Raw genomic sequence first — 25,681 nt, 5'->3', positions numbered from 1 at the left:
TATATGGAAAGAATAGTAAGTATACAGATCCATTATATGATCCATTAATTTAGTACAAATTGAACAGACAGATTGCAGTTATAGTACAGATGTTCTCTTTACTGGCTAGAAGTCCAATAAAGGCAGTATTTAAATATTTTCAAATAAATGTGCAATTTTCATTTAGAACGTATACAGAACCAGGTAAATGGGTGCACATGGAAATTACTTTTAAAAGCATTTCTATTTGCAAAATCTCTATATACAGAGTACATGCCCAGAACTCTGGTTGCTTTCCATTTCAAATTGCCTATAAAGTTGGAAGTATTTCCATAATTTTAAATTGCCCACATAACATAGGAGGGATTGGAATTATGGTTGCTCCTCAAATTTGTTTTTATAAGCACCTGAATTTGGAACTGATTCAAATGGCATTTTAATATGTGCTGGACCAGACCATGCTGATTTAATTTATAAAATGTAGTTAGCAAGAAAAGGGAAATTTAAAGAAGTGGAAAATAAAATAAAGTACAAAACTAGATGGCAGAAATGCACCCACAGAACATACCTGTGAAGTAAGTCCACAATAAAGGGCAAAATGTCGGACTTTGTGGGCTACTGGTGCAAAGATTATGAAAAAGCTCATGAAAGCATGTCCTCTTCAGCATCACACAAAAACATGACAGGTGATTTTTTGAGTAGCTGGCAAGCTGAAAACAGTTTTTGCATAGCATACAAGACATGAGCTATTCAATCGTATATACAAGTGTCAGTGATTCATAATTTGACTCATACCTTTTGAAACTGATACAGACTCATCACATTGCTACAATTTAACCATTGTAGAGGACCACTGATTTCAGTGTTTGACATTTATTCATTGCACATGCGTCTAAAGAACTTGCTAGATTTTTTTTCCAAAGTAATATTTGATTATATGAAACATTCTAATTATTTCCTCACAATTTTGAGGGGGAAAAAAATTGCAATATTTAACATTAATCCAAATGTGCATTTTCTATAGACTAGCATAATTAATCTGTCTATAGAACACAGAAGTTGAAACAACAAATCAAGTGATTGTGTCAGAATGCTCAGTTCATAAGGAGATACTATAACATGTGTTAGACCTTCTTCCAAAAAGTATAACGGGCTAGGTTTTCAGGATTCTGATTTTCCTGTTTGTCTGAGAGCTGGACCTACCAGTAGGATGCCTCTTGGTTTTCATACAACCCTAAGGAAGGTGCTAAGCAATATGCAAGGAGAAAATGTGCCACCCACTGAATTGCCAGCAGTGCTTGTTGTAGCACCTGTAGGGACCCTGGAATTTTTCCAGCCAAGCTGAGCCCTAGCTTCGTATCAGTGAACTTGTGGAAACAAGGCTGCAAAGCTTCAGGCTACCTGGATAAAGGTAAAACCACCAATTTTAAGGTGCTCTGGTTGTATGGGTTTATTTACAGACTAATGTAAACTTCACTGAAAAGCTCCATGAATGCTGAAAGCAATATTTAAAAAGTGAAATTATGTTTATAAGCTGCTGAATTTTCTATATTACTGATCATTAAAAAAAACCACCTTGTATTAAAGCAAAGCAGGTATTTCAAGGAATAAAACAGCACATTAAATCATAGAATAAGAAATTACCAAAGCAGGACAAATAACTACTTAAACAAGTGAAAAGCAGAAAGAAACCAATCACATAAGAACCAAGAAGAAAGCAAACTTTAAAAAAGAAAAACTCCTTTCAGGTACATGGGTGCCTAGCGAACGGTTTCCTGACACCTTGCGCTGTAATTAAAGAGATCCTTGCAAACAGAAGAGATCCCTGTAGTTCAGTCCCCAGCAGCTCCATTAACCATGTTCTTTAGAGTTTTATCACCTTTCTGTAGTTTAAAGATGTATTATTTTAAAAGTTATGGAGACTGACAGAGATAGTAACGAGTCCTGGAGACGTTGGCTGTGGAGCCATAATGTCACGCTATTAAGGCAGGGAAATGTTTGGGAAGGAGCTGGAGTATCAAATAGAAATACTCAGGAAAATACAGTTTAATAAGTAATTAATATAATGAATAATTATTGTTAATGAATCACTGCGGCAATAGCATGTGATGGGTGTTATCAGAAGACACAACTTCATAAGAGGGCAATTCTGATCTCTGTGTCAATCTGCCCTCAGTAATATTTTTATTAAATTCCAACACACAGCTCGTTCACCACAACTTCCTGCTCATCAGTCTGAGTGAATAGCTGTTACAACTGAATTGTCTGGAAACAGAGTCAAGAAGCAAGTGGAAAACTAGCTAGCAGCAAAGTAATAATGAGAGGGAAAGAGTCCAATACATGTAAAATTCATTTAATGTAAATGAAGGTAATATGCCAAGACTTAAAATATGTTTATCTACAGAAGTATTTGTCAAAAATCCCGTCATTACACTTCATGGCAGATACATTATAAGACAGAAGTAAAGGACACTTCTTAAACAAACATAAAGAAATTTAGTGGTTTTATCATACAGGGCTACCACTCACACCAGTATGGATATACCTGAACACAGATAAGCATGTGTTACCCGGTTTAGATTACATCTAGAAATACTTCTTCCTAGTAGGCACAATCTAAAAAAATAATATTCTCAGATTATTTTGGGATGTTTCTTGAAGAATGAAGCCAGTATAAAGGATTATCTGAAATAACTGCTCCTTTTAAAATTATATTAATAACTTTGTCAAAAATTGAATGTTGTTACTTTCAGTTGGGGTGTGTGTGTTCTTGTTTCTTTTTTTTCATAGAATCATAGAAACTTAAATCATAGAATAGTAGAATCATTTAGGTTGGAACAGACCTTTGAGATCATCAAGTCCACCCATTACCCCAGCACTGCCAAGCCCACCACTAAACCATGTCCCTGAGCACCACATCTACGTGTCATTTAAACACCCCCAGGGTTGGTGACGCCACCCCCACCCCGGGCAGCCTGTGCCAGGGCTCGGCCACCCTTTCCATGAAGGAATTTCCCCTCACACCCACCTAAACCTCCCCCGGCACAACGTGAGGCCGGTTCCCCGTGTCCTGGCGCTTGTTCCCTGGGAGCAGAGACCGACCCCCCCTGCCTACAGCCCCTGCCAGGCAGCTGTAGGGAGCCACCAGGTGCCCCTGAGCCCCCCCTCTGCAGGCTGACCCCCCCAGCTCCCCCCGCCGCCCCCCCCCAGCCCCTGCCCCAGCCCCTGCCCCAGCCCCTGCCCGGCTCTGGACACGCTCCAGCCCCTCTGCGTCCCCCCTGCCCTGAGGGGCCCGACCCTGAGCCCAGGCCCCGAGGGGCGGCCGCACCGGTGCCCAGCACAGGGGGACGGGCACTGCCCCGGCCCTGCCGGCCACAGCGCTTCTGACAGCGGCCAGGGCGCTGCTGGCCCCCTTGGCCACCTGGGCACGCTGGGGGCTCCTGCCCAGCGGCTGTGCCCAGCGCAGAGCCCCCCCGGCCCGGCCGGGAGGAGCCGGCTTCTCCAGGAGATGCTGGGCGAGACGGTGCCAAAGGCTTCGCTAAGGCCCAGGCAGGCGCCAGCCACAGCCTTTCCCTCAGCCACCCAGCGGGTCCCCTTGTCCCAGCAGGAGATGGGGCTCCTCACGCAGGACCTGCCTCTCACAGCCCCACGCTGGCGGGGCCCGATCCCCGGCCGTCCTGCCCGTGCCGTGTGACGGCGCTCAGGGCGATCTGCCCCGTGGCTGCCCCGGCACCGAGGCCAGGCCAGCACCTGCAGCTGCCCAGACCCTCCTCCTGCCCCTCTCGTGGCCGGGCCCACGCTGGCTGACCCCCGGCTGCTGGGGCTTCTCCAGTCTTGCTGTAATTTTAGAAAGAACAGATCCAAGGACAAAGCATTAAATGTTCTTACAATTTATATTTTGAAGAATATCAGGGCATGGTCTTGTTTAAAAAATCTCAGATGAAAAGTGTATACTGAAGGATCAACATTGCTGGCCAGTGTTCCTGAGACAACAAATGAATGATCAAGTTTTGCTAGTGTTTGCTGCTTTATAAAAGTTTTTATTGCAATTCCATACAGCTAGGGTCAAATCCTCCAAAGCATCCCCTATGATGGCAGACTGGTTTTGGAAGGAATTCAACCTTTACTGATGCACCAAAGGAAGCAATTAGGTTTTCAGAGATGCTCAATGTACTGTGCGCTCTCAGAGGAAGCCGCTCACTCTGCAGCTGATCTGATTGTGCGCTGCAAACTCATTGATTTATAACTATTCTGGTTTCTCCATGAACCATTTCAAGGAAGAGAAAAACTAAGGGGGGAAAACTGGAAGAAGACAGAGGTAAAACTATTGCTTTTGGATGCAGTGTTACTGGTGACACAGTGTGTTCTGTTCAGAGAAAACTGCGGGAGATTACTTTGCTTCCCTTCAAACATTTTGAATATATTCTAAATGTAAAAACAGATCTCTACTTCTGAGATTTTCCCCTCCCCTGGTGAAACAAATGTTATTTGATTTGGCACATTGGTCATCTTACTTGTAAATGTCTCTATCCTGTTTAGATACTAGCATACAGCTTATGTTTGAGTAAAAGGTCTTTAGGAGAAAAAAAAAAAGAAAAAAGTGGTAGGAGAAAGCAAAGAAATAAGTAAAAAAACTATATAAAAAAATAAAAGGTCAAGTTTTATGTCCTCATTACTGATTGTCAGTGCTATAATAAACAGCTTTGTGTGTTTGTATGTACAAAACTATGCATTTCAAAATATCAAATGCATAACAACTCAATGTCTGTCTATACATACATACATACTTGGTTTTATCTACATAAACATAGTTGTTGATGTATGTATATGTAAATACAAATCCAAAACACATATGTTTTGCAGTTTACTTATATGCAAATCTGTTTTCTCTCCACCCACTTTGTGTCACCTTGTCAGAGGCAACCTATGTTCCTTCTTCAAGAACGATATCTGGAAATTCGAAATATCATGGCATTTCTACTTCTGATGCTGATGGGATTTGTACAAGCCCACCACATTTCATCTCACCCATGAAACACAGCAGCCCTGGCCCTGGAGTCATTGACACCTCCCAAGATTCTATACATGTGAGCAATTCCCTGAAATAGCCATGGTCAGTACAAGCAGATGACTTCGGCTACATAGATTTAAGCATGTGGGACTGTGACAGCAAGATCCTGAGATTGGATGTGACTTTTTCTTTCTTTTATTTTTTTAATTGTTTGAATTTTTCTTAAAGTTGGAGGGAAGACTGTGATGCATTTTTCTTTTGCTCTGTACGGCTATGAAATTTAAAATTACATTTGAAAATATCTGTAGGAGAGAGGAATGGAGGAAAAAACTTCACAGTATATGCAATTCTAATGAGCTGGAAAGCTACAGAGTAATTTCAAAACCAATCAAAACAAAACTTGGATTGATTCTTATGGCAAGCATTATGTATTCCAGGACTGTGATAGTGGAACACTCAGAAAAGGCATTTTAATCCTGCAAACTATTTTTCTAAGACTTAACTTCACTCATTTAAGTATTCCCTGAGTGGGCAGCGCTAGCAGGCATTTCTAGCAGTGTATTCATACTGCTTATACTAAGAAAGTGAGTAACAACTAAAATTTAGGGATAAAAAAATATAATCCAGGTACCAACTATCCCAGAGACACCTGCATTTACCATTCCATATTGTTTGAAATCTGATGAGTGTGCACTGTCACACCACCCTCCAAGGGCTGGAAATTCACTGCTTGTCTGCACACGGAAATGGAGTTCGAGGCAAAACTGAGCATGCAAAGCAAAATCCATAGAAAAAGAAGAAATTGATTTTAGCACTGTTTGACATAATGTAGATGTTTTTAAGATGTAGAAGTAAAATAACAGACTAATTATTTGGTATAGCCACTCATGTGAGCTGAAAGTCAAGTGACCACCAGAGGCTTTGTTGGCTGTAGAGTTCAAACAGGTTCAACTGAGACTAGGGCAGTTTTGAGTCATGAAAGAATTTAACAGCTTTGGAGACTCAAAACCCAATCACACTTACATTTTTTGTGGGGGAAGGAAAAACAGTTCACTGTAGTTTAGGTCAGTCTCTTTTTTATTTCATTTCAAAACTTTATTTTTACAATTTCATGATTTATTTTTCCAGGTGTTTGCAAAATTCCTGCTTTAAATACAGATGATATAGAAACCAATGGCAGCTTTGAAAGAAGGCATTGACATAAGGCCTTGACACTAGGATATTATGTTCTGTGGTCACAGAAAAAATTAAAAAAAGATTAATTTCCCTGTGCTTTTTCACAGGATGGTTCCCCAAAATTTTGATTATTAGAAGTGTATGATACTCACACAGAGGTCATGTGTCTCTAATTCAAAGATAAACTGAAATCATGACCCTAAAACCAGGTAGCTTTGGTCCATCTCTGTGCCTCTTTCTTCAGTAGTAGAGTATCCTATCATAGTCCATTATATTTTCTTGGCCTGGTCAAAAGTCATGAGCTACACCCAGGGGGGTTTCCTATGGAACTTCTTGGTATTTAGAATGTACCTTCCCAAGATTATTTTCCCTGTTATAAGGGCATGATCAACCTTTTTGATCTCAAGAAGAGCCCTCCCCCCTTGTTAAGGGAAGCCTTTGGAGGGACTGCTCCTTGCAATGTGCATCAGTAGTGCTGGGCTTGACAGAAAACCTGCAGAGTTTTATTACTTGAATTGTAATCTCTCTAACATCTTGGTGGATTGAAGTAATGCCTGCAAAGACAAAATAGTTGTCCTCCTTTTTCCTGAATTTTGAGACGACAGGATAATCAGCAACATCTGATCATTTTGGATGGCATCAGCTGTTTACACTTTTTTTTTTTTTTTTGGTGGGGGGGCAGAATGTGTGTCCCTGCCTCCTTTTTTTCCCCTAAAAAAAAATCATACCAAACAAACACACCAAAAACTAACAGAAGTTTGTAAAGCACAGTCCACTGCCTATGCATCATTTTTCTTTAGAGTTTACACTTTCACTTTTTTTTTTTAGATCCTTTTAAAATCTTTGCTGTCAGTATCTGTTCTTGCTCAGTTTCTTATAAAAGTGTATGTTTTGGGGAAAAGGGTTTCAATAAACAGGAGCCATTTAGTGGAGAACTACATTGATTAAGCTTGAAAAGAGAATATTGTTTGCACTCTTAAACTTTGGGAAATATGATACAGGCATCTAGTTCCCTTTGACATGGTTGATTCAATTTCAAGTCACTATAAATGAGATTCTGACATGCCAAAAATGTACAGGCCATCAATATTATCCCAGGACATCCAACCAGTTGACTATAGTTCACAGATCAGTATAAGTAAGAATATAGAAATGTTTTTAAAATTTTTGCTAAACACATGTTCTTAGTAATTTAGAACTGGAGGTGCATAACATTTCAGTTCAGTGATCTCTGGTTAATTATCTGCTCCATGTATCCCATATGTTTCTTTTAATCAGACTTTTTGTCTTAAGGATGCAACAATGTTACAATTTAAAAAAATACACTAAAAAAATTATGCATGAACAATTCTTTTTATGCTAAAATGCATGAGAGCCATGGATTAATAGATTACAGTGTGAAAGATACATATATATTTCACACACTAGATGAAAGATAAGATTGCTTTCTTTTAAAAATTTTTGACCTGGAGCAAACCATATTTATCTGAGAGATTGATTAGTAAGATTTTTCAGTAATGTTTCAAAATAAAACAAAGCAAAAGCAAAAGTAATTCTTGTATTTCCTACTTGGACCTGTGAAAATCGATATGTAATTGCAACTCCAGCACAATCTAATGCTACAGCAGAGGAAGGTTTATCTTTTTCTTTTTTTTTTTTTTTTTTTGGTCAATTTGCAAAATTCTTTGCCAGTAAATGATATTTTCGTCTAGAGGAAGGGTTTTATTCGGTTTTAAGTATGGCTAAGTTAAATATCTGAGAGCCAAGTTCACGTACTACTTATGAGAAAGGATTATTGATATTGCTTAAAGGAGCAAGATTCAGACGGTATAAATTCACTTAAAGTTACCTAGACCTACTTTTTCCCAGGCAAGTGCCCAAACCACTCAGCAGAGTCCATGTCCTCTCTTACCACTTTGCTGAAGCTGGACCACTGCAGCAACTGCTGCAGACATAAGGATCCTGGGGCCAGAGGTCATAAGACTCTTCTGCCACTGAATGGTTAGATCTCCTTGCTAAAAGTAGCAGACCACATATGGGTTCCTGTTCCTGATACTGGTTTTACACCGAAGCGTATATTGCTACTGGCTTAAAAAAAAAAAAAAAAAAAAAGAGACAGCATCAATGCAAGCAGGAGCAGACTTCAGACCTGCATCTTCTGCAGCACATCCCTTGCTACATTTTTATATTTGAACGAAATAAATTCAGAATTGAAGCATTTTCAAAGAGCAGTTTTATTTTGATGGAACGGTGCTTTTTGACAGAAGGTGGTTCCAGTGGAGAGAGCAAGCTGCTATATCAACACAGACATGTGATCAGGAAAGAAATAGAAAAGACCTAGCAGGCTACAAGGCCCTGATATTACAATACTGTTCTAACCTTTTAATGTATGCAAACATTACTGAATATAGAGTGGTTCAGGGAATGCCTAATTGCAGAAATCAAGGGCTAAGATGCAGATGCTATGGAATGACTCCTAAAAGTAGCGTGAAATAAAAAAAGGAGAGAAAGAGTTAAATTGTACACACTACCTCAGTTTTGAGCCTCTCTGCATCTTGTTAAAGTAGAAAAATAAGCAAACATTTGCAGAGAACAGCTGATGGCCAATCAAGTTTTAAAGCCTGATTGATAGGCTCTGCAATCTGTTTCTAGAAATACATTTGGATACACATTGTGCTCCTCAGTCTGGCTACAAATGCTGGTGAGAGGCATGTGGATGAAATTAAGGACCTTCAAAAACAAGAAGGGAAGAAGTCTTTTGCAGTGGAAGGAATGCTCAGATTTATAGATTATTTTGTTATAAAAGAGGCCAAAAAAATTTACTTACTTATCAACTGGAAGCATGAAATAGTCAAAAAAGCCTAAAGGAATTAGGTGTTCAAGCGTTACTGAACTCTGAAGGAAGGCTGAATACAAACTTTCCCTTAGGTTCTTGGAAAATACTGGGCTTTATTTCCAATTGTTCTGTTGCAACACAACTTACTTAATGCATGGAGAGCAGCCAGTGGGAAAAATCAGTTATTGTCGTGTCATCTAACAAGGAGCAATGGAAGGTAGTTCTGAAAATTTACTCCAAAGACAGCCTAAAGCCCAAGAATAATATAATAATGACATATCCTATTAAAGAAGGTAGAATTTCAATCTGATAGAAAGAGTTTCTAATGGAATATTTTACAAGATATATTCAAAGGAAGTTTGAAATCCCAGAGCTATGGAAAACAATGGCAACAATCCCATTGGCTTTAGTGAGCCTAGAATTTCAGTGCAAGATTTTTAAACTGGGGGCCAAGGTAATGAGAAATCTTAACTCTCATGTTCATAGGTCCCTTTTTGAGTGGTTAATTATTTAGTAAACCTGAACTTCTTTAATCTCTTCTTCAAATGTATAGCATATAATAGATACTTCAAGGATATATATATGTAATATATATTTTCAATATATATGTAATACATATTTTCAAGAGTATTCAAGAAATTAAGCAGAACTTAGAGTTAATTGAGCTGAAACGTTTTTCATTGAGGCTGAAGAAAATGAAGATCAGCTATGCGTTTGTATTTCTACATTTACTACGTTTGGCTCAGAGGGAGTGTTTTTATGAGCTTCACAGCCTATCCAAAGCCAGAAAATATTGCAAATCTCTCCAAGTTTCTCTAAATGTCACAACATTTTCCATACAATTCCAGGAGAATAGAGTAATTTGATCTTTCAAAAGTTACTGGAAATCTTGTAGGAAATAATTCTGACCATATCTTCTGCTGCTGTAAATTAACTTATCTGCATTGATTTTGCTGACATTTTGTCTCTTTGCAACAGGTCTTTCCTAAATCTCTTTTAAAGCTTTCTTTAATTTGCACAGGATTTGCCTTTTTGTCATAGGCACATGAACCCAAGGACCTGAAAGTATATTCCAGGAAGATTATATTTCTCATTAAAAAAACCACAAAACAGTTCACATTGCAACTTCTCTGTGAAATTTCCAATTTTAAAAGGAAAATTGTAAATAAAATTATCATCTGGTTGTCTACAGTGTATTTATTTTTATCATTATGGCACTAAGAAAAGACTTACATAAAGACTTCTTGGTGAAACAATTCTGTTTGCAATAACTAACCATAAAAAACTTTGTTCATTGGATGTTTCATTGTCACTTAGCAAAAGAACATGAAGTAGCCAACAAGCAATCACGAAGATTACAGTTGTGTTGTACAGTTTTACTTCTGCAGAAAATAAAGGGAAATATGAAAGAAGAGATTTGCAAGTCTCACCTAGACATGGACTGAAATAGAAACACCTTATGCATGGCATAGCAAAAAACACCTGGGCTCATAGCAACTTCACATGGAAACACCTGTAGTAGAGGACAGCACCACAGCCCTGACTTCTGCGGAGTTCTAGCTTTTCATATTAGTATTAGTTCATCAATAGGAACTCTTGGTAAAGAATTATGTTTCTTACCTGGAAGTTCATAATTTTAATATGTGCAGCGTGCTTTTCTCACCAGCTTTTGAAGTGCCACAGTGGTTGTAGAGAGTGATCTTTTTCTTATAACTGCATTTTTATTTTACACTTTTGCTGTTGTGGGTTATTTTTAGGGTTTTTTTCCCCCAATAAATTAGTTAAGGGTCTCCTATCACAGTTTTATTTTCCATAAAGTATCAAATCTGGAGTTGTAGGTTTCCGGGTGTGGATATGAGAGCACCAAGGATCATGAAACTTTTATCATCCTAAGGACTTCTGAACTACAGGTAGTGTTACGTAAGCCAAGTTCAGGATCCGAGGAAAAAGGCTACTTTAATCAGGTGCAAATTACAGATGCTGAAGATTCCCGTTTGCTTCCTTCTTTCACAAAAGCTCATATAAGCAATGTTTATACTTCTCATTACTTATAACAGGGTTTAATAGCAAAGTAAAACTAGTAGTGAAGTGTGTAACCTCTAAGGAGGGAATTAGTTTATTCAGTCTTAATAAAATTAGTCTAAAAATACCTAATGGGATGATGTACTGACTCCTAGAGGTGCACAGTGGAAGGATGAGAGACAATGAATACTAGTCGCAAAACAGAAATTCTTCTTAGATGTTAGGATTTTATTTTATTTTATTTTTTGCCAGGAAGACGGTCAAACACTGGAAAAAGAGCCTAGTCTGTGCAAACTCTATACTTTGAGACTTAACTGGACAAGGGCCTGAGCGCCTGCTTTAGCCGGACCAAGGGTTGGATCAGATGAACTCTGGAGGGTCCCTCTGGCCTAACATGACTCTACAAATCAGACTCATCTCTATATTCTGGAATTAGAGGAATTCATTTGCTATATGAAGAACAAGAATTTCTGAATTGTTACTTTTTTTAAACTTAGTTGGTTATATGGAAATGAATGATCAACTTTCTTTCTGTTCAGATGTGGGGTTTTTTTTAACTACTACTTTTGAGGGTTAAAAATGGTGACCAGAGTTATATGCTGGCTTCCAGCTTTCTATAAGCAAATAGAGGGTCCAGGACATATTTCTTTGCAACAGTGCTTTAAAGCAAGTGTCTGGAAAAAAGGTGTTTTATAACCACTGGAAAATTTACAGTAATACATTTCAGGTTTGTGATAAGCATTACTTGTTCATTACAGAGAATCAATGTTAAATCCTTCAGGAAATGCTGTGGAGCTGTATATTTTTTAAATATCCCTTAATAAAACCACAGAAATGTTCTATATTTCACAAAATATTTATTGCATGCCATTAACTGAAAACAACGCCATCAAAGCTGTGGGAAAGAGGTATATGAGGATCCTAACAGCGATATGAAATTATTTTGCTTGCAAGGTTTCCATTTCAAGATCTACCATAACACAGCAACATGTTAAGAGCAAATCCATCAACTGTGAATCAGTGGATCAAAATCTTGCTTTTCGCTCTGGTGTTAAGCTAGCTAAAGAGCAGAAGTAAAAGGATATTAATAACTCCAGTTGCTTAAAATTCTTGTTAAACACATCTATGCATTATCAGTTATATGATACAGCCAAGTGTTTGCTTCAGTCTTTTATTATTTTAGCTTGGAAAATATGTGCAAATGTTTTATGGGACTAAAAATTAAAAACAAGTTAAATGTCTGAAACATTAATATTACCATAAAACTCTGGTAAGTGGCATTAATTACTGAAAGGACCATTGAAAATTCCTACGTTTTTCAAGCTGTGTGCAGCAGTGGCTGTCCTTCAGAAAATACTGTATTTCTTAAAGTTCATTACTTTCTCTTAAGACTCTAGTCCCAGAATCAGTTTACTATACAAGAATGCTTGTCTATATATGTTTATTTGTCATTCTTGCCTTTAAAATGGTGAAGAAAAAAATTAGAAATGTCGATTTTAAGACACACAGAGCAGAAGGCAAAACCAAATACCTCAAATGTTATCCCACAATTCCCAGTCTAACTGGTGATTTGAAACTTTTCTGTATATAAAATTCAGATCTGGATACAGATGTCAAAGTTCTGCAAAATAATTCATGGTTCTTAATAAGTCCAGAAGTTCAAGTCATTTAGAGAAGCCAGCAATACTCTCACAATGCCTTTCATGTCAACTGAATCTTGTCTTTTTTTATAGGAAGGCATTACTATTTGATTTTGAAAAGACAGATTAGTGTTTGAAGTTGAAACTACTAGTTTTGCTGCATAATTTAACTAACATAATTATGATAATCCTATTTGAAATTTATAAAATGAAATCATGGAAATCCAGACATGCAAGTACACAGTAAATCATGTATTTCAGTTAATTGTGTAACTGTCCAATGTAACCATGTAGCTTAATCCTTCTGTTCCCTGTGCTCTTTTCTGTGAATTTTGACATGGCGGAGGCAGTGAATATTTCAGTTTATCTGTAGCATCCAGTCTTTGTTCACTTTCTGTGTGAGGTAGTGGAGAAACTTCTTCTGCCTGGATTCTGATGTATCTGCCCTACCTTTCTAACTTGCTTTTTTGTGTCTCTCAAACTCACTGTGAACCTCTGCCATCCTGATTTTATTCCCGTGTGTTTTGTCATTCCTTTATGCCATTCCTTAGCAGTGAACCCTTAGATCCATTTTCTTTTTAATTTTCTAATACTTAAAAGCTTGGTTGACCTGTATAACCACACTGTTCATTAGCATGCTTTCTACTTTTCAGTGGTATTGCAACAAGACAGGCTAGGACTGGAAGAACTAAAACCAATAATCAGTACCAGCTCTAAGGTGTTTTTGCTTTATAACAATCTCCGGGGAAATATTCACCGGACTGGATCTCCTGATTATACATTTACTTCCCATGTTTAATCTCTGTATGCAAGGCGAAAGGCACAGATTCCGTTATACCAGGTCTAAGGCAATTGGAAATGAGTAATCTTCACAGAAAACTTGGTGAGAAAAGTAGAGGCAAAAGATCTTTAGTGCCTTGCTTATTGCCTCCTGAGACCTTTAAAAATAATGTTATTGTCAATCAGTCTGCAAAGAAGGACATGATGGTGAAGTCAAATTTCTGGTCTCATAGGTACTGCCCTTCTGAGATCCACCAGTGGCAGAAAAAAGTACAACATTGCCATCTACATTTAATAACAGTCACTCATGAAATACTGTCTTTATCCAGCCTATAGTTCAATGCCTTCATCTCTCCCACTGCGTCAGAGTTCCCTTGATGGTATTTTTCTATAGCTGGGCCATCTTTGCGTATTGGAAAGACTTCAATGGGTGCAATATCATGCCCTTCAAGATTTACATTTGAAATAGTTTAAGATTAAAGGAAACCTATTTAACTAACCATGTAACTGAAGACAAGGGATGTTAGGCACAGCAGGCAGTGTGGGTGGGTAAAAGACTGTGCAAAGGAATAACTGATATTGGGAACTTCTCTGTGCTTTTCATATCTCCACTTAGCATAAGAATAACTGATGCTAAGGAAAAAGAAAACATGTGTTATATTGGATGCTTTCCAGACAAATGAAGAAAAAGTCTAAACCAGATTGACTGGAATTAGTGGAAACACGTCGAGTCCAAAGTTCTAAAAGAATATGATCCTGATTGGGAAACATATGTTTCAGGATTTCATCTTGAGGAGAGGAAGAGAAACACAGCCTGAAACTCACTGGCCCATATTCTTCTTGGATAGTTATTTATACCTGCATGTAATTGAAATAGAACACTGCCATCAACTCCAATGAGCCACATTAATAAATACAGTTGCTGACCAGGCTCTTCGCTAAAAGCATCCATGAACCCTAAATTCTGAGCCTCATGGTGCTTAAAGCCTTCTCCAAATAGGTCATTAAAGATAACAATTACTGAGCCTTGTCTTCCTAGCTCAGAAACCTTAATGTCCTTACTTGGGCAGATGGTATGGATCTTAATTATATAAATTCAAGCTAACAGATCTTTAAATGAAGTTGACCTATACCCAGGTCTCTGACAATGTGGTTCTGAGAGTAACTGATTCTTCACTCAGCCTGGAATGAAACCCACTCAGAAATTTTGTCAAATGAAAAATATTGACCAATTTCAACTCAGTTTTTCATCTAGGTTTAAATCAGGGAAACATACATGGGTTTGATAAATACCGTATTTATCATATATGTCGCATGAGATGTATCTTGAAATCCTTGTGCCTATAGTCTATAGAGTAAAGAACATAATTTTAAAGGAATCAGCAGGTGAATAAGATAGTCTTGCAATAAAATATTATATCTGACAAAAAAAGAGAATCTATCTCAGCCTCCAAAATGAATGTATCTGAGAACAAAAGAAAGGCAAAAAGTGTTCTTTTGTGTTGGTGAGGTTTTGTTTGGGGTGGGGTTTTTTGACATTTTAACCCTTTTTTTCTCCCCAAACTGTATTTAGATGGGAAATTATAATTTAAAATCTAAACATAAAACCAGTATTTATTTCAAGTCAGATATATTTTTCCTTCAACACATGATTTTTTATATATTTTGAAAGGAAAACTTGGTTTTGTCTTTTACACCAATTTCTTCAGCAGTTTAACAAATATGCTTAAAAACCCAACTGCTCCTACAGTGATTATTTTATAGATACTCTTCACTTCCACTACTTGTGCATTGATTCAATCATCCTACTTCATTACTAAGAACATTCTTCTGAAGGGAAGCATGAGAAAATGTTGCTCTTTGTTACCTCAGGTTTACAAATATTAAACTATATTCTGCCTCAAAGTAATTATTTACATGAGTTGAAACCTAGCAGCTGACATAGCAAGAGAGCCTACTACATTGTGTAAGTCAAACTCAGAAGATTTGGGCCAATTTTTTTTTTTTAGTGTCACCTGATTTAGATGTGTTGGATTCAGCACATGTATGTGTATGAACACATATGAATATGAACACAGCTATGTATATCTATGGTAGATGAAAAGGTTTTAGTTATAGGACTATTTCATTTATTGTGGAGCTGGTTAACAGGTTCAAAGGTATATATATATATATGTATATGTTTATATTTATGTATTCATGTATGAATGTGTGTATCTTGGAGCATGAAGTATCGTATTATGCAGTCCAAGTGTTATGCCAGTGAGAAGGCATTGCTGTCAATTACTTCATTCGATAGTAGGAAACATCCTTGTTATTTTTCTCCATCACTGAGTAAGACTTGAAACTGTGAGCTCCAAAACAGAAGTCAAAGAAACAATATGCTGTATGTGTTACTAGAATTCCTGTAAGCCATTGCTTTGAACTCTAAGCATTTGACAATATTGATTTAAAGCAACAGACTGTGCAACGTCATGTCACATATCATTTGCACTGTGCTGTGAGATGATAGAGAGTGCGGACATGTGTGTGTGTGTATCTTCTGTAGTTTATAAATCAGATTAAGTTCAGAAAAGCAAGCAGTAATTTCTGATGCCTGGGTTGAATTTTAAAAAAGAACCCTAACTGCATATCCAACAGTGAACACATTCCTGGTGAAAATATCAGTGAGTTATTAAACTATAAATTTAATCTTAAAATTCTATACTCCTAGTAATGAATACCAGCTTGTTGTGAGCTTTTGGTACTGTTCATAGAATTCTGATCAGTAAAATGAACATTTGGAAGTACTGGGTCTTGCTGGCAATGGAAAACAGAGGTGTTAGATATAAGTCATGATCCAGTGAAATCAAGAAAAGTAAACTAAGGTTTTTTCTATAAAACATTATAGAGCCATTTTATAACAGAACCAGCTCACACCATATAACCACATTTTAACAGCTGTTGCCAAATTAGGTAGAGGGTTTGGTAGAAAATGTGTTAATTACACAATTTAAGCCTCCCAGGCAGCCTAAAACAGTCAGAAATTGAGAGAATCACTGGTTTGAGGAGATTGTCCTATTGTAAAATAGTATTTTTATTACAACAGCAAATACTTGTGACAAGCTTCAGGCTTGGGAAATACCACAAGACTACTGCTGAGTAGTACAGGGTAAAAAGTACTTAAACTGGAAGAGACAAAAGTAGGACAAAACATCATTCTTCTGTTAAAGGATGCAGAGCACTTAAGGAATAAATTTTCTAGGATCCACAGCTGCATATCCCTGGTTTCTCCATAATGAAATGGAAGAAATAAGTAACTGCTGTAGGGAATCCATTCTTCTCTACAATAGGTGTTCAAGGCCAAGTCCTAAGGGTACATGCCTGGAAGGTGTGGAGATGCTGAGTCACGTAGTCTGGGGCACACTCTGCATTAGACTGCTAAATGACTAGGTGGCTCATGCAGGGTGTGGAGTTGTGCATCCATACCACATATCACTACAAGCAGGAATTTGAGGCCATTTCCTCCTCTCAGAGATGTCCTGTCCCTTTGTCTAGAACAACATCTGAAGCAAGAATCTAGTTGTTTTTCTGAAACTTTTTCAACTCTTATGAAGTATTTAAGCATGTAGAGATCTAAATCTGTCTGTCAAGAAAGTGTTCAGTCACTTGCAGTTGAGTTATTTTCCCCTTGTCTCTCTTAGACATTATTTTAAGCAAGTTTCAACAAGAGATACACTTCAGTTTGTTTTATGCTTTGAAGGTTTAGATAGTGAAGGTATGTTTTGTAGATCCAGATCCTTTAAGTCACATTTGAATCTGAGCAATCTAAAGTCAGAGAGTTCTGTGTGCTGAGTTATTTGCTATGAAGGGAAAGGGGTTTATTTTCTTTTTGGATGGAAGGATTTACTGCTTAAATAATCCTTATCTTCTCCTAAGGGTTTCCTTTTTGGCTATAGGCACATCTTCACTCAAAGTTCTGGCTTTTCTGAATTCCATTTTTAGATGCTTATTTTTTCTTCTTCATTGTGTGGGAAGGTGATGTGACTATTGCAGAGGCTGCGAATTCAATTGGGAGGTTATGTACATAAAATATATCTCCTCTAGTATCTAAGCGCCCTTAATATGCCCTGAGATCCCCTAGCCTGTGACTACCTAAGATGTCCTCTAGGAAATATTAAAACCAGGTTATGTTTTATACTTTCCTCCTCCAGCGACATTACAACCTTACCCTGGTCTGTAAGGTCTCCTTCTGCTTGGGGTTGACAAACATCATCTCCCCATTTAAGGATCTGGGTCTTACTCAGATTTTTTCTTTCAAAGTACAGCCACAGAAAAGTGAGTTAGTAGGATTGTAGGATGCCCCATCCCCCACTCCCCACTTTATATGTGACTCTTGGAGTTATATTTGCCTGAACTCAGTCTATTCTTTCACACTGCCTACAGGAATCTGAATCCATTGTGTCTACTCTCTAGGAGAATACTTGACGTGACCCAGATACTGCAAGACCGATGCCTTTCTTCTCTGTGGAAACAGCTGTATTTTGCATAGAATACTTAAATATTAAAAAAAAAATATATATATATAAAAATTTAACACTTACGTAACTCACCTGAACAAAAATAGTTCTGCGTTCTATTTCTTTTTCTAATTAAGAATTCTCTGTTTTATATTAACTAGTTTGTAAAGCAAGGGCTAGAAGTAAACCAGGTCACTGTCTTGGGCCCAGTTAATATTTAATTATTCTATGTAAAATGAAGCAGTTTCAACCAAAAAAATAAAAAAATAAGTGGGGCAAGTCAAGTTCAAATTCCTAAATAGCTAAAAAGAAAGTCAGATTCAGACTTTCTACTTCCCATGTAAGTGTCCTAACCCCTGAACTATGCATCAGCAGCAGAGCCTGGGAATGCATCTTCATTGGTATTTTGTGCAGAATATCGTATTCCAAGTGTGATGAAGAACATCAAGTGGATTCAACCTTACTGGGCAGGAGGTCTTGGTCTGTGAACTTGAACATGGAAGAGATGAAAGACAGATGAAGTTGAGCACACTCTTATGGAGAACTGTGGATGGTTGTAAAACATCATGCTAAAAAGAAGAAAACGAGCCTACAGTACTTACAGATTTGGGAGCTGTTGAAAAGGGGGTCCATTAAGACTTAAATTTTGATCTTTGCATCTAAAGATGTAGACCTATAAATCCTTTGTGAGTGTAGCCAAGAGCTCTGTTTCAAGGAAAACTGATCAGAGAAAGTATCTAAGCCACTTAGCAAAATGGTTAGGAAGCTCCCAAATAACATACCCGCTTTCAGAAACATCATTCTTAATAGTCTGTTCTTTCTTAGGACATTTTTGCCAACACCAGGAATTAGAGTCAGATTTTCTGAACTTGAGTCTCGTGTATTAACCATAATAGCAGCCTGTTCTCAGAGCTTGAAGTTCACAAATGCAGGTATAAATCATCAGTAACCCACTGGAGAGACGCCAGTGTAAACCAAAGCTCTGTATAAGATGGAAGAGATTCAGGCAGAACAAAGTTTCTTATTCCTCTCCCCTTTGCCACTTTTTAACTCTTTAATTTTAATCCTCTTTGAAGGTATATGAAAATAATTATACAAAATGTAATCTTTGTAAAAGGAAAAAAAAAAAGAGAGAGACATTCTGGTACTTCAGTGCTTTATCATTTCACTGCAGTTCTCTGGATAAGAAAATTATATTTTTTACCATTAACACCAGAGCTAATGGCAAAAATGTTTAAAACACATTTTCCTTCCAAGAAGAAATGTCAAAGCTTTTCAGACCTTATTCTCCTTCTCTGCTGGTCTTGCCTATATTGTACTACTCCATTTATGCCTGTTGGCATGACTTGGAGAAGCCCACGTGTGTAATGACTACTTGACGTGAGACTATGTCCTGTTTCTGTTCTCCAAGTTATAATCCAGAAGCATACATTTTGCCTGCTCTACTGGGTTAACTGGATTAGCCACCTGATTAAAGATTATGTTTTGCAGGATCAAGTTCTTCCTCTGTGATATAAAGAAAAAAAACAAAGATGTTTAAAATCTTTATTCTTAAAATTACAGGGTGTGTGTATATATATATATATATATATATATGTATGAATTGAAGAAATCCGGTGGGAATTCGTGTTATTCTCCATGGAAAAAAAATCTGGGAGGTGGTGTAACTGAAATTTTCAGTGTTAAGAAAGGGAGATAAGTGAAAATATATAAAGTAAACTCAAAGGGTGGGCTTTTGTTATTATTACTTAAAGGGGAAAACTAAGGGAGTAAATTGAAATATTAGGTAACAATGAGCAAACGGGGACTTGGGCAGGGTTGCCTCACTCTCAGAGGAAGAGACATATGGAACAATTTACTAGTGAAGGTAACTGAAGTACAGTCTCACAGAGATAAAGGGATACCTACATCTGTTTCTGGAAGGGAGGCTTGAAGAATAGGGTGAAAAAAGCAAGTGATTAAGCTAAACTATGCCAGGACAGACATGTCAGCACATATGAACCTTTTCTCTCTCTGCAGTTCTGTGGTTTATTTGCTTTCTTGCATTTTCAGCCTATAGTATTAGACCCATACTGTCACTTTAACTTTTTCACGTCTACAAATTTCCCCTGTGCTGTTCAACCCTCAGTGCATCAGTGAATTCTGCCTGGAGCATTCAGACGCTCAGGACTTTTATAATGATGCATTCTTGGTATGCAAGCATCGTGAAGCAAGTGATAGATGACTACGGTGAGATTCTTCTCACCTAAGTACAATATAAGCCTTTGCTATTGAACAGATGCTCTCTTTACAGTAACTGGACAGAAAAAGGCATATTTTAGCAAGCCATCTGAACTACTTCAGTAGGATGAGATAAACTGGGCCACAAATGTTTCTATTTCTCTTCCCTGGATATAAATAGAACGTAGGAAAATCCACACAGACATAGAAATCCAAACCTTAGAGCCCTAAAGCTATTCACATGAATTGGCACCACTCTCAATGCTATGTCAAGAAGCAAAGCCATTTCCATCTGAGTTATCTGAGGCCGCTTCAGCAACCCTGATATGGACTGTGATTCAGAGACATCTGAGCAAGAGGACTTGCCTTGAAACCAGCCTAGGGATGTAAATGTAAAGCTGCTCCAGCTTAGAAGCAGACTTAGATGGCTTTGGTATAGATCTGTTATAATGCCTTCATTTGGTTTTGAGGAAAATAACTTCTCTGAGTAACACTCCATTGGGTTTTGTAGATGTAACCGGCAACTGAAATGAAATCCTTTCACAAAAAATTACACCTGATGTTCAAGTCCTCTGGTGGGAATGTGTTTCCGTTGCCCACAGAGACCACTTTCTCCCGCATATTCTTTTTATGGTCTGCTATCTTCTAACCTTCACAATAAATTCAAGAGCAGATAGATTCAGGAGAACTGTAAGTAGTAGTATTTCTCCATCTCATCTACTGAAGGATCAAGGATGGGACAGACTTTGGAGATAGGATACCAAAATTGATACATGTTTTGAAACATTTTTGCACACTGGGGAGTGCTACCATTTTCTACCTTAAGGCACCAAAACATTTATGGCTCAATTCTGCTTAGACACCGTAGGTTATGGCTTCCAAAATTCAGAAGACAATTCAGAGCACATGGCACTCTCATGATTCTTCCCCTTGAAGCAGTTAGACTTTATACAAAGCACTTAAATGTCTAAAAGAGAATGATTACAGCCAATTACTTAGGTCACACAGCTAGAATATGGGACATATGGACATAGCACTAGCAGGAGAACAAAAAGTAATTGCTCTCCAGTAATCTACAACATGTTCATCTCTAACTGTTGATGTCACCAACTTCAAAAACAAAATTGTATCTTAGCTTTTTAGAAGGTCACTTTTCTGTCTGAAAAAGTTAGTTTGCCCCCAGGGCTGTACAAATCACAGATTATGAATCCTTCTATATATCTGGTTTGCAATGTTCAAGTGTTGTCTCCTCGGATGTGTTTGAAGTCCCTAGTGTACAACAGATAGATTACTAAACTGAGCCCTTGTCTTCCAGATTCCAAGTGGTGGTCCTACACACTGGACTGCTGAATTACAGGAAAGGGGATAAATTAATCCACCCTGAGCATATGCCTTGTCCATACCTTTTCTTTATTTTGCATTCAGCTGAAAGTGCTTGGAGTTACAAACCTAGACATACATATGGGGGTTTTGCAACTGATAAATGCAGTTTCTGGAGACTAAATACCAATTTGAAAAATAATCCATAGGATTTTTGGAATTAACTCGATCTTGTAGCACCTGTGATAGGATAAGTGGTGTTAACAGGTATGCTATGGGTAATGTTGTTAACTGAGCCTCATAAGAAATAGTGGATGATGCAAAACTTAGTTTAATTAAGGATCTTACCACTGCCCTTTTTTCTACTGTTATTTTTTCCTCCAGAAAATAATGTTGGAGCAAAAATATTTTGTATTAGAAATATGATGGAAAATTGCATTACTACACCTAAAAAATGTTAAACGATTCTTTCAAATATCATAGAAATCATTGCCATAGAACGGATGTATGTGAAATAGGTTTGTGCCAATTAAGAGATGTCCCAGAGTATTTCACCTCAAAATCCTGCTGGATCCTATGTGTACTTTTGCTACTTTCTTCAGAGACCTAGGTTGATTTAACATGTGTCACTGTGTTCTTTGATTGCTTGGAGAAACTAATGAATGGCATAAAATCATTATGTTGTGTTGTTTCTGTTACTCTTACCATACTCTGTGTTACGTAATTACCACGATGCTCTTACTAAGAACCTTGGCTGCATGCCCCTCTGAGTCTTATTTAATAACTTCATCTCTAGGACTACAAAGAATCATAATCAATTTCTATCCAAATGCTGAAATTAATTTTGTTGAAATCCATCTCTCTCTGTTACAATGCCGGCTATTGAAGCAATGCTGAAGGCAGACACCGTAAAGGGGGGAGGAAGGAGGGGAGCAGGGAGAGAAGAAAAAAGAAAGAAAACTTTGGCTCCAGCTCACAGAAATCAAGCTGTGTTCTGAGGCTCTGAAAAGAAGAGGGTGGTCTCCTTCCCACCACAACTCACACAACAGGAGCAGATACCCTCTCCAAGCTGCTGCCTGCACAGTTCTCGGTTTCCTTTTCTCAGAGGAATGAAAAGATGCCTCTTTTGAGAGGATAACCAGGTGAAAGAGTTCCTATTCCCAACATTTCTGAAGGCTGCCGCAGACTTAGATGTCTGCCAGGATGTTTCAGTGATTTTACTGTCAAACTTCTGTACCTCGTTCAGTCAATGGAGAGTTCTGAGAAGCCTTAAGTTAGGTACATACAGTAGGTTTTTAAACTCTTTCACTTCTTTGAAGAGTGTCTCAAGGCTCTAGACAGGCTGTGTCTGAACTTGTGTGTGACTTTTTAGGCACCTGCCTCCATCTTAGCAATCACAGTGGAAAGTCTGAATATCCTGAATATGTAGTAGTGATGGTCTAGAAGACGTAAGTGGAGACTTGACCCACTTTCCTTACATCATTATACTAGAAAACCATCTGGAAGTGCCTCTGTTCAAGATTTCTTATGATTTCAAAGGCATTTTGGGAAACACAGCCAATTGGGTAACAGCAATTCTGATTAATCCATGACTTCAACATCTGCAGGAAGAAATGGGGAATATTAAAGAGCACAAGATGCTAGTCAATTTTCACTGCTGAGCATGTAAACGATGCCTCATTCAAGTGAGGGTTAACATTAACTGAGATAATCAGAAGTAATCTAGGAAAAAAAACTTCATTTCACAGTACTGCTAGACGAAAACACTGATGCCATGCAGATGGTGCTGAAAACAAAAAGGGAGAGACAATCATGGAGCTTTCTGTTTAATTTAAGGTCCTGTATTTACCTACCTGATTGGTGCAGTACGCATAGTGCAGTATACACGGTAGTATGCACACTGTTCTGCTTATTTCTCCATCTGGTGTTGACACTACAAGTCAGTGTTTGTCAAAAACTCATGGTCCAATGTCAACCTTTATGAACACATACACACAAGCATCGAGATGAACAAATGGATTTGGCTTATTAGCTTATTGATTTGGAATATAGTGGGTTCAGAATAGACACAAGGGCCTTGCCTTAGTAAATGCTACAAAGGACCGCACTCTCCAATGCTGCTCCTTTTGACAATTAAAGTAATCAGTAGAAACAAGGCAAAAAAAAGTGTTGTCATTCATAGCAAAGGTTTCGGTCAGCCAGAAAATATTTAGTGTCAGAGATGTTGCAGTTTACATCAGAAACAATATTATCAAACTTTTATGCAGAAGTGACCGTGTCTTTTCAAATATTTCATTCCTCATGAAACTGTGCCAGGTGCTAACACTGTCTGCCAGCATCCGACTGACACGCTCCGGTATTAATAAATGGGGCACTGTATGTCTAAGCTCCCTAGCTGAGATATGACACGAACTCCTGACCCTCAAATGAAAAGAAAACTCAGTATCTCCTGTTACTATTATAAATGTTGACTTTAGTATTCATTATTAAAGAACACATTTCGGTCTCATTCCACACCACATCATGCTATGTATGGGTCTATAACAGTTTTCATTTGTACTGTTTCTTTTCACTTTGTCTGCATCTGATAAGCCAGAAACCTTGGGGACTGAACGAAAACATAGGCATTACTGAAGAAACAGGCCTGGGAGATTTTGTGCTTCATCTCTTGACACCATGCATATGTAACATTATAGAGTAATGCAGCCTTTATTGTACAGCATATGAAAATGTGAACACAATTGAATTAGCTTTTTCTATTCCATACACACAGTATGCACAAAGCCCATGTTCAAGTAACGTATTGATTGATAGGGTTTAGGGCCTCTTCTGGGCCACTTCATAATCAAAATGAGCTGTTGCAGTTCTCAGTGATGAACTTTTAGCTCAAACCAGAGAAAATTAGGCTTTTCTGATCCAGAGACCCTTAACTCACTCTAATATGGACCAAAAATACAGTTACCAGATATAGCAGAGGCAAAAGATCGCATACTTATTGCAAAAAGTATCCACTTTGAAATTTGAAAAAAAAAAATAATAATTTGCTGAAATTAAACCAGCCCCTGCTCCCTCATTGCAGAGCATTAATAGTTTATTCCATGAATTCCACAATGACATGAACTGTGGAAGTTCTATTAGTTAGTCTTCTCAGCTTGACAAATAGTCACCGAAGTTGTCTATTTTCTTAGGAGTGGACTGGAATTGGAATGGTGTGTTTCAGCAGCCAGCTTGAAAATGTCAATTTTTCAGTTTAGCATTACATATTCATGAAAGACTTTATCAAGGACAGCAGAGGCTGTCTGAATTATGATTGCTGTCCTTGTTTGCATTGCAGAGAAAGAGGCTAGTGTAGCTACTGGATTAGTCATATATTTAAATTAAGCCCACGTTTTTATTGACTTGTAACTGTTGCCATCTAATCTCTGATGAGACCTGAATACAATGTGGCTTCTACTGAACAAATCTTTTAACGACCATTATTGTACTTCTCAGCTGAGGCCAGACATTCAATACTTTGACCATCTTCTCCCTGTTGCAGGTGATACTCCAGAAGAGCCTGTGAAACATGGAGATCAATTTTTATTGTCACCTATGGGATGTTTTCAAAAATCCCGGGTTGAACTGTGTGAAATATTTTGCCAGAGGAATACACTCATTTACTTATACACTTATACACTTAGCCTGCTACCACAAAAAGCATGCCAGTGCTTGTGTATTAATTAGGATGGAAACCCAGGCAGTCACAAGAAGTATCACCACGCCATGTGCAGACCAGTTATACTGGTTCAGCTGCAGAACAACTGCATTAATCTATATTATATGCAGCTGTTTCGCATTCAGTTAAGGAGCAGGATAGAAGAGAAGAGAATACCTTGGGCACAGGCAATACCTGGTGACCAGTGTCTCAATTCCAAAAGCTTGAGGCTGCAACTCCCTCTGCCATCGTAAACTGTGGTATGGAGGGATTGAGTTAGTATTCATTATTAAATTGATACATTTAAGTTTTGATAATTAAACTGATTATTAAATTGATAAAATTAAGTTCCACATCCTGGGGAACAAGATGTTCTGGTCAGAGTTACAGGTCCATCATGTAAAGCAACTTAACTAGGTATTCATAGATTGTAAAAGTCAGGTCCAGACTAAGAAACCTACATTTAGGTGTTTACATGCAAACTAGGTTGCTGAAGAACAGTTG

Source organism: Falco rusticolus, chromosome 5 (genome assembly GCF_015220075.1).
Source record: "Falco rusticolus isolate bFalRus1 chromosome 5, bFalRus1.pri, whole genome shotgun sequence".
Lineage (NCBI taxonomy): Eukaryota > Metazoa > Chordata > Aves > Falconiformes > Falconidae > Falco > Falco rusticolus.
Note: the sequence above shows the minus strand (reverse complement) of the source record.